We start from the raw sequence: 15,719 nt of genomic DNA, 5'->3' as shown, positions 1-15,719 counted from the left end.
CGGGGGGCTGGCCAGGGGACTCAGCAGTGGGAGGCACAGGGGGCTCAGCCAGGGCCACTGCAGGGGAGCCTCCAGGGGATCCTTCCGGGGTCTCTCTGCAGGAATCTCCTTTGGTGTCTCCACAGGACTCTCCTGAGAAGGCTCCACGGGACCCCCTGGCAGCAGGGAGGGGAGGACCGCCGCCACTCCACCCTGCTTCCAGTCCGTGTCCAGCAAGGTGGACATCGGCCCCCCAGCCCAGAAGGGGTCGACGTCTCCCAGTGTAGACGCTGATGCTCCTGCCACGGTGCAGCCGCTGTCTGCCCTGTACTCAGAGAAACGATGGAGCTTGTTGAGGTGGTGGTCAAGCCGGGGACATAAGAGACAGCAGGGACGGTGTCCTCACTGTCCCCCAGTCCCACAACCACCCCTCCCTCTTTGGGGCAGCTGCCCTTCACCACGTACTCAGACAGGCTGGGGAGTTCGTTTGCGAAGGCCGTCGAGCTGGGGCTGCCGAGGACATGGAGGACAGAGTCTCTGCCATCCGCGGTGTTGAGCCCGGAGAGCGGAGCGTTGGTGTTGGTGTCATTGTCCTGGTACGCCAAGGCGTTGGCCAGGGTGCCTGGCCCCTGCTGGAGCATGGCTGTGGGGCAGAGTGCCTCTCCCTCGACCACGGCTGATGGCCCCAGCCCCTTCAGCTGGTGGGGCACTGACATCCCCACCAGCTCCTGCCGTCCCCACACAGAGGCAGGGTGACAGGGAGCAGCCCCGACAGGGAGCTGCACCCCACGGGGGACCTGGTCCATGGTCAGGAGATGCCCCAGGGCCCCCACGGGCCCCGGCTTCCCCTGCTTGGTGCTGGCGGGGTCCAGCTGGTGGGTGCCAGGGTGGAGCTGGGCAGGCTCACAGGACACCGGCAGCCCCGGGACAGAGGGCAGCAGCCAGGCAGTGACCGCTGGGGGCACAGCTGGAGCCGTGAAGCTCACGCTGGGCGCTTCTGATGCCACCAGCATCTGGAGAGGGATCCTCTCTGTTGGGGGAAGCAAAGAGGTATGATGGGGTGAAATCTCAGCGGGCAGAGTGGGCTGGGGTTTTACCCGGAGGACAGGAGCACCACCAGGAGCTGCTGTACCTGCCATGGCTGGTGGTCAGAGTGGGGGTGTCTGAGGCAACAAAGCCTCTGTCCCCATGGCGACGACTCTGACGGTCCCTGCTTCCCGCAGCCTGGCGACGGTTGCATTGTTCGTGTCACAACTGGTACCTTAGATGATCGAGTCCAGCTGATCTTCCAGCTCCCGTGGGTGGAGCCCCCAGAGTTTTTCTTATTCCTTAAGCACCTTATTAGAATTGACCTGAAGGCTTTGATGATGCTGTCGTGCCTGTGGGGCTCCCACAAGGCTCCCGTAGTGCTCAGGGGGCTCGGGCGCAGTCAGTCCATCTGCAACGCCGTCATTAACGAATGTGAGCAAAGGTGTCACAGGCCTGGGGCAGAGTCAGGGTGTGTGCAGCTGCCTGTCTGTGTGGCTTGCTCTGAAGTTTTTCTCTTTCCAAAAATTGAAAATAAAATGGGAATCTGAGCCTTCCCTCAGCTCAGCAGCCAAAGATGTTGTTGTGAAAATATGGTGGCTGCTACAGTAGCTGTTTTCCAACTTCCCTGCATTCCCCTATGAGCAAGTGAGAGCTGATCTGGACCAGGTTAAAGGCGTCTTGATCCTGCCGGCATCTCGATTCCTGATGCTGCCTGAGTCTGGCATCAGGATAATATAACCAGGACTTGATTTGATGGTCAGTTGGGTTAACAGGCGTCATCAGATATTTCACAACAGCACACAGTCAGGTTGGGCACTCGGTGTTGTGTTTGAGAAAAATGAAGAGGATGGAAGGTTTTTATTCTGCGTCCCTTTCCAGTCCGGTGAACGCATCCCTTGATATATTATATTGTGTTGGTGTGTGCAATATCTACTGCTTGCATCACCAGAGTTTGTAAGAGAAATAGTAGCAGTTGTCAGGCATGTTATTTTGATTTAGGCTGGAGATTCTCCACCTGACAGGGACCTGTCCAGGTAGAGGAGCTCTGTCAGGCCCGGGACTTCGTGGCTGACATTGTCCAGGCTGTCAGTGAATGGGTTAAAAAACCTTGCAGAACAAACAGGCCTGTAAAATGGGGCAGAGAGTATTGCTTCTGTCTGTTTGGATGTGAAATACAGGAATCAATCCTTTCTTTTTTGTGATAGCCAATTTCATTGTCTCTCATGTCTGGACAAGTTTACCAAGTTGAATCAGGAGATCAGTAGATTTCCCAGACAGTCAAGCCCCAAGCACGACTGCCGAGAGCACCGCTGCCTTTTGCCAAGGGCTCCTTCTTCCCACAAGTCAGTATCAGGAAAACCCTGCCCTGTGCCAGGAGGGGCTCTGGGGGGAAGGTAGGTGGGACAGAGCCTGGAGCAGGAAGTGCAGGGTCAGCTGTGGGTTAGACAAATGGAAAAGGGAGTGCCAGGCCTGACAATATTCAAGAAGCATTTGACCAAAGCTCCTCAGCCCACGGTCTCTTTGCTTGCTGCCACCATTCTGTCACTTATGGGGCAGGAGGAGTCACTTATGGGGCTGGGGAGTCACTTATGGGGAAGGGGAGTCACTTATACGGCAGGAGGAGTCACTTATCAGAGAATAACCAGGTTGGAAGAGACCCACTGGATCATCGAGTCCAACCCTTCCTATCAAACACTAACCCATGCCCCTTAGCACCTCGTCCACCCGTGCCTTAAACACCTCCAGGGAAGGTGACTCAACCACCTCCCTGGGCAGCCTCTGCCAGTGCCCAATGATCCTTTCTGTGAAGAATTTTTTCCTAATGTCCAGCCTAAACCTCCCCTGGCGGAGCTTGAGGCCATTCCCTCTTGTCCTGTCCCCTGTCACTTGGGAGAAGAGGCCAGCACCCTCCTCTCTACAACCTCCTTTCAGGTAGTTGTAGAGAGCAATGAGGTCTCCCCTCAGCCTCCTCTTCTCCAGGCTAAACAATCCCAGCTCTCTCAGCCTCTCCTCGTAAGACCTGCTCTCCAGCCCCTTCATCAGCTTTGTTGCTCTTCTCTGGACTTGCTCCAGAGCCTCAACATCCTTCTTGTGGTGAGGGGCCCAGAAATGAACACAGGATTCGAGCAGCGGTCTCACCAGTGCTGAGTACAGAGGGAGAAGAACCTCCCTGGACCTGCTGGTCACGCCGTGTCTGATCCAAGCCAAGATGCCATTGGCCTTCTTGGCCACCTGGGCCACTGCTGGCTCATGTTCAGTCGCTGTCAACCAACACACCCAGGTCCCTCTCCTCCAGGCAGTTTCCAGCCAGACTTCTCCTAGTCTGTAGCACTGCTCAGGGTTGTTGTGCCCCAAGTGTAGGACCCGGCACTTGGCCTTGTTAAACCTCATCCCATTGGTCTCAGCCCAGCAGTCCAGCCTGTTCAGATCCCTTTGGAGCCTCCCGACCCTCCAGCAGATCCAGCTTCCACCCAGCTTAGTGTCATCCACAAACTTGCTAAGGGTGCACTTGATGCCTTCATCCAGGTCACGGATAAAGACACTGAACAGGGCTGGACCCAGCACTGAGCCCTGGGGAACCCCACTTGTCACTGGCCTCCAGCTGGAGTTAACTCCATTTCCCACCACTCTCTGGGCCCTCCATCCAACCAGTTTTCCACCCAGGAGAGTGTGCGCCTGTCCAGGCCAGAGGTGACAGTTTCTGAAGCAGAATGTTTGGAGAAACTGTGTCAAAGGCTTTACTGAAGTCCAGGAAGATCCATCCACAGCCTTTCCCTCGTCCAGCAGCCGAGTCACTTTGTCATAGAAGGCAATCAGGTTAGTCTGGCAAGACCTGCCTTTTGTGAACCCGTGTTGACTGGGCCTGATCACCCGGTTCTCTTGCATGTGCTTCATGATCGCACTCAAGATCACCTGCTCCATGACTTTCCTGGCACTGAGATCAGACTGACAGGCCTGTAGTTTCCTGGATCCTCCCTGCGACCCTTCTTGTACATGTGCTGGGCCCAGAGGGTCAATGAACCTTTTAATGTTAACTTACATTTTTTGGAGATCTGGATGGAATTGAGACTCCTTATACTGATGGTTTTGCATCTCCATATCATGGAAACCAATATGTCATAAAAGTAAGATACCAAAGAAAGCAACAAGAAAATTGGTTACTTTTGTTCTATAAACAGACACAGGAATTAAAACACTTCAGTGATGATTGAAGAAACCGAGAAACCAAAATGCTTCTTTACACACACAGAATCACTAGGTTGGAAAAGACCCCCAGGATCATCGAGTCCAACCATTCCTATCAATCACTAAGCCGTGTCCCTCAGCACCTCATCCACCTGTCTTTTAAACACCTCCAGGGAAGGTTCCAGTGGGACTTCCCCAGTCTTCCAGGACTGCTGGAAGATGATGGAAAGGGGTTTGGCCAGCACATCCGCCAGCTTCTTCAATACCCTTGGGTGGATCCATCCGATCCCATAGACTTGTAGGTGTCTAGTCGGGCAAGCAAGGCTCTGACCACCTCCTCTTGGATCATGGGAGCCTCATTTTGCTCCTCTGACTCCTGGGTCCTCCTATAATTGTTAATGTGTTTATAGAGAGATTTTTTGTTATCTTCCACAGACTTGGCCAATCTTATTTCTAGTTGTGCCTTAACCCTCCTGTTTTTTTCCCTGCACGATCTCGCTTCCTCCCTGTAGTCCACCCAAGAGGCCTGTCCCTTCTTCCAAAGCTCATAGACATTTATCTTCTTTTTGATGTCTCTCAAGATCTCCCTACACAACCAAGCTGGTTTTTTCCCCCGCCGGCTCCGCTGTTTTTTTCCCCCGCCGGCTCCTTTTCCGGACCATGGGGATGGCTTTCTCCTGAGCTGCTAGGATTTCCCTTTTGAAGAGCGCCCAGCCCTCGTGGGCTCCCTTGCCCTTAAGGACTGTCTCCCATGGGACTTTGCCAACCAGAATAGTGTCTGGAAAGCTGCCTGGTGGAAAAGGACCCGAGGTGCTGGTCGACAGCGGCTGAGCCCGAGGCAGCAGTGGCCCAGGAGGCCTAGAGGCCAACAGCGTCCTGGCTCGGATCAGCCATGGGGGGGCCAGCGGGACAGGCCATGGGAGCAGGGTACAGGACATCGTCCCCCTGTGCTCAGCACCAGTGAAGGCTGCACCTGGAATCCTGGGTGCAGTTTTGAGCCTCTCACTCCAAGAAGGACATTGAGGGTCTGGGGCGTGTACAGAGAAGGGAACAGAGCTGGGGATGGTGCTGGAGCCCAGGGGTTCTGGGAGCAGCTGAGGGCCATGGGGCTGTTTAGTCTGGAGAAGAGGAGGCTGAGGGGAGACCTCATTGCTCTCTGCAGCTCCCAGAAAGGAGGTTGTCATGAGGTGGGTGTTGGCCTCTTCTCCTGAGAAAAAAGCACTGGGAAGAGAGAAAACGGCCTCAAGTTGTGCCAGGGGAGTTTTAGATGGGATATCGGGAAACATTTCTTTACTGAGAGAGTGGTGAGGCCCTGGCAGAGGCTGCCCATGGTAGCGATGGAGCCCCCATCCCTGGAGGGATTAAAAACGTGTGTGTCTGTGGCGCTTGGGAACAGGGTTTGGTCAGCACGGTGGGGCTGGGCAGACAATTGGACGGGATGAGCTGGGAGGCCTTTTCCAACATCAATGATTCCATGATTCTATGGCAGCAGTGCCGCTCGGCTGCTGGGACTGGGGCTGCCGAGCTGTGTTTCACAGGTGTTGGGCCCAGGGGGCCTGGAGCTGCTGCCTTCCAGCCCTGGGGAGCCACGGGGCGGCCCTGACCCCCCATTGCTGGGGCTGCTGGTCTGTGGTGCTGGGGAGCTGTGGAACAGGCCTGATGCCGCTTGGCTACCAGCGGTGGGGCTGCTGGTCCCTGTGAGCTGTGGGACGGCCCCAGCGCTGCCTGGCTGGGGCTGCTGCTCTCAGCACTTGGTGCTGGCACACGGGGGCTTTCATGGTGTGTTCTGGGCTGGCTGCAGGGATTTGAGTCGCAGTGTTGCGGCTGAGAATGGTCTCACAGGCAGCTGGGCCCAGGGGCAGAAACTGAGTGCCAGCTCTAGCAAGGAGCCGATTTGGGATCTGGAATGACCCCTTCATCCCTCACCACTTTCTCTGTTGGCAAAACAAGGAGTGAAATGCGGGGCTGTCTCAGGGGGAAGCTGAAGGGTTTGTTTATCTCAGTGAAGGAGCTGGCAGGAATCGCTCTGTGCCTGCCAATTATGGTGACCACAAGGCTCATCTCTGGCTCGGAAACCCCTGCCCGCTGCCCGTACCCACCTGAGAGACCCTCCAGCCAGGTTGCCCTGGGGGATGCCAGAGAGAGGAGAGAAACCGGAGCAGAACTGTTGGTAGCTGGGCAGAGAGAAGGACTGGATGCAGGCTGAGGGCATCGGACCGAGAGAAAACCGGCTTCCCCTCTTGCCTGCTCTGCCCTCAGCACCTACTCCATGGCCATTGCGTGGCTGCAGCCGGGTTTCCTGTAGGAGGAGGCTCCAACGATACGGGCTGGGGCTCCAGGGGTGCACGGCTGTGCCCCTGAGCGTGCTGGTGCCACGCGGAGTGGGGCACAGGGGCCAGGAAAGACAGCAGGGGACGGGGGAGAGAGCAGCAGCCAGAGACTGTGCCAGGGAAATAGCCATTTATTTCCGTTCTCTTGACTAAAGAGTCTCGAGAGCCCGGCTAGCGCCGTCGGCGGTCTGGCCTCTTGCAGGGCTGCGGGGAGTCCGGGGAGCCAGGGCTGCTCCTCTTTGGGGGGCGCCGGGGACCCCTGGCCGAGCGGCTCCTGTCCCGGCCGGGAGCCGAGGGCCCTGGCACTGCCGCCTCCTCGTGGGGCTGCTCGTGCTCCGCAGGGATGGGGGCAGATGGGGGCAGGCTGGGACCCTGGTGGCGGGTGGCCTGTAACGTGCTGGGCAGCTCCGGGTCGGAGCCTGCAGGGCTGCTGGAGGAGGCTGGGGAGCGGGTGACAGTGTCCCCCTGGGAGGTGGTGGGGCTGGGGCTGCCTGCAGGGCTGTTGGCCTCGTCCCATTGGGCCTCTGGTGTGCTGGAATGCTCCTGGGATGTGCTGGGCCGTTCCTCTGTGTCAGAGCTGGCAGGGCTGCTGGAGGAGGCTGGGGGGTGGGTGTCAGTGTCCCCCTGGGAGGTGGTGGGGCCGGGGCTGCCTGCAGGGCCGTCCGCCTCGTCCCCAGCAGTGTAGAAGCACAGCAGCCTCTGCGCCTCCTCGCCGCACGACTCCATGATGGCACGGATGAGGCCATGGACCTGCAAGGCTGTGTGTTCCCTGAAGATGGGCTGCTGGAGCAGGACTTCCTTGTCCAGCCCGACGCGGCACAGGACGTACAGGATCAGCTTCTCTGCTTCCATGGCCAGGAACCACTGCTGTTCATAGATGGCCTCGAGCTCTCGGCGCAGCCAGGGCAGCATGGGGTCGAGGAGATGCTGGTGTCGTTGGAAAAGCGCCGCCCACTCCTCCGGCAGGATGCCACCCACAGCAGCCCCAGCCTCTGTCCCGGCAGCCCCCTGCTCTTCCAGGGATGTTGTGGGATGACGGGGGCTGATGTTGCGCTGGTGTCCAGGAGGTCGGCTTGCCCGGCTGCTGGTGACTGGGATCTGTGCCGGGCTCCTGACGAGCGCCTCTAAGGAGTCATCTCCTCCCTGCGCAGCAATCCTGACCCTCTCGATCCGTCCTCGGCAGAGCGGGCAGAGGGATGTCCTGTTGGTCCAGCACAGGATGCAGCCCAGGCAGAACTGGTGCTGGCACGGATGAGCAAAAGCCACGCTCTTCCGAGAGCTGCGGCAGATGGGGCAGCTCCACTCTGTCTCCACGGACGTGTTGGCACACTGTGGTGGATTGGGATGAGCTGAAGATGAGGATCTGTTCTCCATCGCTGGCACCGGTGCTGCCAAAGAGCGTCACGTGCTGCAAATGGAGAGAGTCCAGGTCACTCACTGTTGTGGAGGGAGAAGGAAGAAATACCCAGGCCCCTGGAGAAGGACACCCTCCTGGCTCCCCAAGCCCCACTGCCCCACAGCCACCCCAGAGACGTTTGCCCACACAGCTCACCCTGCTGCTGCAAGCACCTCGCGGTGCCCGGCTGCCTGAGCCAGGCAGGGCCAGGGAAACTCCAAATGGCTTAGGGATGGGCACAAGGAGCTGCCAGCAGCAGCCCCAAAGCACCACCCAGCACCAGGAGAAGCCTGGCTCGGTGCTCCAGACCTCGCAGGCACATGCAGCGGGAGTCCAGGCACACGCCAGACTGGGCCAGGCTCTGCTGGCACCCGGAGACCAGCAGCAAGGGACGCGAGGTCACAATCCACGGCTCTCTGACATCACAGTCCACTGCACTGACGTCCACCTCCACCACTCGGTGATGCCATGACGACCCTTCCGACCCTGCAGGTGCATGGCAACAGGAGAACCACGAAAACATCGCTCATTGTTTCCATCCCCAACATTCCGGTGCTGCTCCAGCTTGGTCCCCTGCAGTGTCCATGACCGTGTGTCCTGCCCCCACTCCTGGCACCTGGCAGAGCTCTTCTAGTAGGGGGAGCATCGTGGGGCCAGTCTGGGTGCACTGCCCATGGCAGGATGACGCCTCCCCCAACTGGCTGCCAGTGCTCATCCCTGGGGGAGACTCCCACCCTGTGGGGCTGTGGCCCCCGCCAGCGTGGAGAAGCCTCCAGGAGGGGTTTGCTCCATCCCCACCCCTCCTGTTGGCGTACGCACACTGTGCCAGGTCTATTCACATCACTTCTCTGCATCAGTGGCAGAGGCAAACACATACCAGTGTTCCAGGCTAACCTCAGCAACAGGACTTTCCCAGCTGGGCTTTCAAGTTGGAGTTTTTTTCTTCCTACAGCCCCACGGGACTGGGAGCGATGGGCACGATGACGTGTTGCTCTTGTTTGTCAGGCTGCACAATTGTTCTGCATTCCTTGCCCAGTAAGACGCCCACCCTTGATGCTCTCCAGTGTTCGTGGAGTACAAAACCCAGGAGTGAGTTCTCTCTGCGTGTTTTTTTCTGGCAACAGCGGGTTCATCTACATGTTTACATGGACAGGCCTGCACCCTGAGCAGGGATCTGAAGTGACAAGGACACACTCAAAATTAAGGCACTAGCACAGTGCCCAGAGAAGCTGTGGCTGCCTCAGCCCTGGAGGTGTTCAAGACCAGGTTGGATGGGGCTTTGGGCAACCTGATCCAGTGTAAGGTGTCCCTGCCTGTGGCACATGGGTGGAACTGGATGGGCTTTAAGGTCCCTTCCAATCCAAAACATTCCAGAATTCATTTTATGATTCTATGAAACAGACATCACAGTGGAAGATCTTAAATTTTCTTTCTCCAGTTTTGGCTCTGCCTTCTGACCCACCAAGGAGGAAATAAATGACAGTGTGGTTAGCAGATGAAGTAATAAAATTGTGGTTTAAAGTTGTGAGGGTAGGCTTTGTGATCAATTCCTATACTTGAGAGGAATAAGCAAATATGAAACTCAGGTTTAAGTTACTCTAAGTGAAATTTGCCTAGAGATTGAAAACCCACTGCGAGGATCTGCACCCTATTTAATCATGATTTTCTGCAAGTACATGTGAATAGAGAGGGAGCATTCTCTAATATTATATTTTGAAAATAATGTAGCAGTGACATCATTTAGTGTAGGGATAAAGTGATTGAAGTCACCTGGCTGCTTCCTCACTTGCATAGCTTGGAAATTCAAGTTTTATTGCTGTAGTCATATGATAAAGCTTGATTGACCTAAGCTATGCACATATCTTTGCCGAGCAGTGAAGTATTTTGGAGAAATTACTTTGCTCCCACAGAGAAACACATAGCCCTGTCACTACCCCAGAGAAACACCCAGCCATGTTAGGCTTGTGGGGCTCACTGGCTTACCAGCCCGGTGTATTCACCTTATTAAGCTTGGGTAAGGAGCCTATGAATACTTTTGTAATGTGTTCTGAGTATTACTACAGACACATGTGTTTTGCTCTACAGCCTAAGGGAGTGGAAAGATTAAAATGCAGCCAAATGTGTCACCAAGCCCTAGATCTTCTTGCTTTTTCAATGCTTTGTAGTTTGGCTGTAGTTTGAGTTTCTTCTTTGGCTCTTAATGCTTTTAGATTCCTGCTAAGTTGTCTTCTGCTTTCCCAGGGTGTTTCTTCCTTAGGCTCTTTTTGGAAAGTGAAAAAACTGCAAACTCTTCTGGATATCCAACAACAGAAAGGAAATATGTCATCTTGGAGAGGCTGGAAATTCTTAGTTTTTCTTGGAACTTTTAAGCAGAACTTCAGCTGTGGCAAGACAACAGACCATCTCCTTTTTAGCTAATGTGGGCTTTGTCATCAATCTAAATAATTGTTAAATTTGACCGATCTCTTTGTGTCTGAAAGCCACAATTCTAGCTGTTCCAAAGCAACCTAAACTTTTGAAATGTAGTCTGACAAATGCTTCTTAGAATGGTTTACAAGTGTATAAATGCCTTTAGCACGTTATAATTGGCCCAATATTTTTTTCTTGTTTCAGAACTTTAAATGAATCTCCACTTATGAAGCAGCTATCCCTTTCTCCTGCCCGAAAAAAAGCATAATTAAGCATCTTCCAGAGAGGCAATTGGGAAGCTGCGGTTAGGCCAGCCCACGCGGGGAGACAGAGCCCTGCCCCAGCTGCTGTGCAACAGAGCTGCTTCTTCCAAAGTCACCTGGATGATCCATAAGCAGCAGAAAGACCCAGAGCCAGACTTTTACAAGTCACCTGGGGGCCTCTTGGCAACTTTCCCTTTCCCTTATTTGTTCTCTCTCTTCTTATCTTCATTGATGATGATTTCCAGTGGTGGGGGTTTGTTTATTGCGTGATGTGATGTGATTCTTGTTTCTCAAATCTTGGAGTTGCACAGCAGAAACATCTGCTACTTTGACATGGTTAATGAGTAGCACATCAAAGAACATGAACATTTTTGAATGCAAGATTCTAAGAGTACTTAACATTTCTAACAGTATGTAAAGCAAAAGACAACACTGCACACCTCACCAGAAAGTCTTCTTCTTACCACAGAACCAATAAATATTGCAACATCTTTCTTTTCACATTAAAGTCACAGTGCTTGACTCAGGAAAGGAAAGGTAATTGTCAGTTCCCTGTATTACCGTCATATGCACATGAAATCTTATTCACGAACAATATCCTAACTTTGAATAAAAGTTCTGAAATCTCTTGAGAGGCCAGAAGTGAATAATACTGAAGCGATTATTGAAATGTACTAATTACAATGAAGGTTACCAATATCTGTTTCTTCCCCATTTTTGGAAAAAAAGAAATCCCACTCTAGAAATGCTTCAAAGGTGAAAAAAAAATCTTCAGGGTATTGGTAGAACCAAACTTTGTGCAGCAGAACCAAGTTTTCTGTTAAAACATCTTTTACAACATTATCATAGCTAATATTACTAGAGGGACAAAAAATACTGACTGTGGAGGATTTTTCATTATACTGAAGTCTCCAGACATGGCCCAAACAGAGACCATTACTGTCATCTCACATTTATATCAATTAGTGTTCTATGCTTACCTTGCATTCTGCTTTTCATGTTGTCATCAGATATTGAAATAGAAATGTGAAAGGTTCCCTTGGGGGCATGGGTTGGGGAGGGAGAGGGAGTCATTTAGAGGAGATGTTTAAGGGAACGGGATGTGAGAGAACAGTAGAAGTCACATTTTGGAGAGAGCAGAGAACTTAATATCAAATGTCCTTTAATTCTGTATTTAAAAAAAATAGAAAAAAATGAGTGAGGAGTAGTAAAAGAATATAAAAAAATAGGTGGTAAAAGAAAAGATGAGTGTGCTCATTTGTAGTCAGTGAAACAAGTAAACAGATGAAAATGCACCTGAAAGAGCAAACAATTAAGGACAGAAAAAAGAATTTTAATTTTTCACTCAATGTATCGTGCTTTTAAACAGGGTTAACATGTACATCATGAAAATACGAAGTTACACTGCATATTTATTACAAGGGAACTGTCAACTCGTGGTGCTAAGAAACACATAATTTTGTTCTTTAATAATTTTCTCTCCTGTCAGTCCCTTGAGCCAGAGATAATAAAATTCTAGCTATGGATTTTTGCACCCATCACAGAATCACAGAATAACCAGGTTGGAAGAGACCCACCGGATCATCGAGTCCAACCGTTCCGATCAAACACTAAGCCATATCCATCAGCACCTCGTCCACCCGTGCCTTAAACCCCTCCAGGGAAGGTGACTCAACCACCTCCCTGGGCAGCCTGTTCCAGTGCCCAATGACCCTTTCTGTAAAGAATTTTTTCCTAACGTCCAGCCTAAACCTCCCCTGGCGGAGCTTGAGGCCATTCCCTCTTGTCCTGTCCCCTGTCACTGGGGAGAAGAGGCCAGCACACTCCGCTCTACAACCTCCTTTCAGGTAGTTGTAGAGAGCAATGAGGTCTCCCCTCCACCTCCTCTTCTCCAGGCTAAACGACCCCAGCTCTCTCAGCCGCTCCTCATAAGGCCTGTTCTCCAGCCCCTTCACCAGCTTTGTTGCTCTTCTCTGGACTCGTTCCAGAGCCTCAACATCCTTCTTGTGGTGAGGGGCCCAGAAATGAACACAGGATTCGAGGAGCGGTCTCACCAGTGCTGAGTACAGAGGGAGGATAACCTCCCTGGACCTGCTGGTCACGCCGTTTCTGATACAAGCCAAGATGCCATTGGCCTTCTTGGCCACCTGGGCACACTGCTGGCTCATATTCAGTTGGTTGTCAACCAACACCCCCAGGTCCCTCTCCTCCAGGCAGCTTTCTAGACAGACTTCTCCCAGTCTGTAGCACTGCATAGGGTTGTTGTGCCCCAAGTGCAGGACCCGGCATTTGGCCTTGTTAAACCTCATGCCATTGGACTCAGCCCAGAGGTCCAGCCTGTCCAGATCCCTTTGCAGAGCGTCTCTACCCTCCAGCAGATCGACACTTCCACCCAGCTTAGTGTCGTCTGCAAACTTGCTAAGGGTGCACTCGATGCCTTCATCCAGGTCATTGATAAAGACATTGAACAGGGCTGGACCCAGCACTGAGCCCTGGGGACACCACTTGTCACTGGCCTCCAGCTGGAGTTAACTCCATCTCCCACCACTCTCTGGGCCCTCCATCCAACCAGTTTTCCTCCCAGGAGAGTGTGCGCCTCTCCAGGCCGGAGGTGACAGTTTCTCAGGCAGAATGCTGGGAGAAACTGTGTCAAAGGCTTTACTGAAGTCCAGGAAGACCACATCCACAGCCTTTCCCTCATCCAGCAGCCAAGTCACTTTGTCATAGAAGGCGATCAGGTTAGTTTGGCAAGACCTACCTTTGGTGAACCCGTGTGGACTGGGCCTGATCACCCGGTTCTCTTGCATGTGCTTCATGATAGCACTCAAGATCACCTGCTCCATGACTTTCCCTGGCACTGAGGTCAGACTGACAGGCCTGTAGTTCCCTGGATCCTCCCTGCGACCCTTCTTGTAGATGGGCACAACATCAGCCTCCAGTCCAGTGGGACTTCCCCAGTCTTACAGGACTGTTGGAAGATGATGGAAAGGGGTTTGGCCAGCACATCCGCCAGCTCCTTCAGTACCCTAGGGTGAATCCCGTCCGGCCCCATAGACTTGTGGCTGTCTAGTTGGGCTAGCAAGGCTCTGACCACCTCCTCTTGGATCATGGGAGCCTCATTATGCTCCTCTAGCTCCTGGGTTAGTACACAGACGGAACGACCCTCCTTACGACTAAAGACTGAGGCAAAGAAGGCATTAAGTACCTCAGCCTTTTCCTCATCCCCTGTCACTGTTGTTCCTTCTGTGTCCAATAGGGACTGTATGGTCTCCCTAGTCCTCCTTTTATTATTTATATATTTGTGTATATATATATACACATATATATATAATATATATATTTTATCTTTCACATGTTCGCAGAGAAATGCTATATAGAATTACAGATTACATAGCTTATTAATAGTGACTTCATGAGTCACACAAAAGGATAATGAGCCATTTCTTTAATAAAAAGTGTTTAATAAGTGACTTTCCTTCTTATTCCTTTCTCATTTTAAATGGATACATTAGAGAGATATATATATGATTTTCTACATTTCCAGAAAAATACCTCATGTATTAGACCACACCTACCAATTTATGAATTGTCTGATTTTCCTTAGTTTTTAGTTTAGTAACACAAGATGTGAAAAGGCAGTCAACAGCGTGTCAGATAACATGTCAGTAGCAGCTTACTGGGAGTGAAATCCCAGCAGCAGTTTCACTGCAGGCTTCTTCATAGAACTCTGTTGCCTTAATGCAATTTTGTAGTCTACTCCCGTTTAAATGGAATCCTCGCCTCACGTAGAAAAGACTTCATTTTAAAATTCAGTATTGTTATAATATACAAATAAAGAATATGTAAAGTATAACTTTACTATTATCTGAATTTGTTTATGTCTTTCTTTCAGAATTCGTAGGATTAAAAGACAGACAGACTCATCTTTTCAAACAGCTGGGGATGATGTTTTTGGTTTATAAGTCTTCAAAATGAATAAATAAGCACATTGTTAATATATTACAGCATTTCTCTAATCTCAGAAACATTATGTTCTAAACCAAAAAAATCTTGCACTTCTGTGTTTCTCCATTTCCCACTTGTTGCTCATTTCTCAGACCTCTCCACCTGGTATCCATAGGGCACCGGTACACTTCTCAGAAGGCGCTCAGCAGCAAACTCCAGACCGTTTACTTGTATTTGTCACACGCAGATGTTCAAGTTACTGTTTCCTTCGGCCACCAGGTTGTGGTTCTAGAGAAAGAACCTAGTTTCCAGCTAATTAATAACCTTTTCTTTTCTATTCAGGATCACAGAGCTGAATTGATAGCCTAAACTGGAGTAAAGTGGTATGGATTAATCTTACCTGGACTTAATGCCAGAAATATGCTAGAATAAAGCCAACAAATCATAAAGCTGTTTTCCAAAGTTTAAAAAGGGCTTTTTTGCTACCGTTTATTTCACGTCATAGAATCATAGACTCATAGAATAGTTTGTGTTGGAAGGGACCTTACAGATCACCTAGTTCCAACCCCCCTGCCATGGGCAGGGACACTTCTCACCAGACCAGGCTGCCCAAGGCCTCATCCAACCTGGCCTTGGACACCTCCAGGGATGGAGCAGCCACAGCTTCCCTGGGCAACCTCTTCCCGTGTCTCACCACTCTCCTGGTGAAGAAATTCTCCCTTATGTCTGCTCTAAATCTGCCCTTTCCAGTTTATAGGCATTGCCCCTAGTCCTATCACCACAAGCCCTTGTAAACAGTCTCTCCCCACCTTTCTTGTAGCCCCTTTCAGGTACTAGAAGGTGCCTGCTGGCCACGCTTCTTTTGCTGCAGCCCAGGACACGGTTGGCCTCCTGGGCTGTGAGTGCACATTGCTGGCTCCTGTCACGCTTCTCATGAAACAAGCACCACGAAGTCCTTCTCTGCAGGGCTGTTCTCAATCACATCATCCTGCATCCTGTGTGGAAATTGGGGATTGCCCCGCCCCAGGCGTATGTTGTATTGTAATGTATTTGTGATATATTTGGGTTGGAATGTGTTTTGTGCCATATTGTATTTTGCATTTTATTTTAATTTGTGTTGTATTGTAGGGTACGGTATTTATGGTTTGGGGCTTGGTATGGTGTAGTGTGGTGTTTTATATG

This window comes from Phaenicophaeus curvirostris (assembly GCF_032191515.1).
Source record: "Phaenicophaeus curvirostris isolate KB17595 chromosome W unlocalized genomic scaffold, BPBGC_Pcur_1.0 scaffold_35, whole genome shotgun sequence".
Taxonomy (NCBI): Eukaryota; Metazoa; Chordata; class Aves; order Cuculiformes; family Cuculidae; genus Phaenicophaeus; species Phaenicophaeus curvirostris.
Note: the sequence above shows the minus strand (reverse complement) of the source record.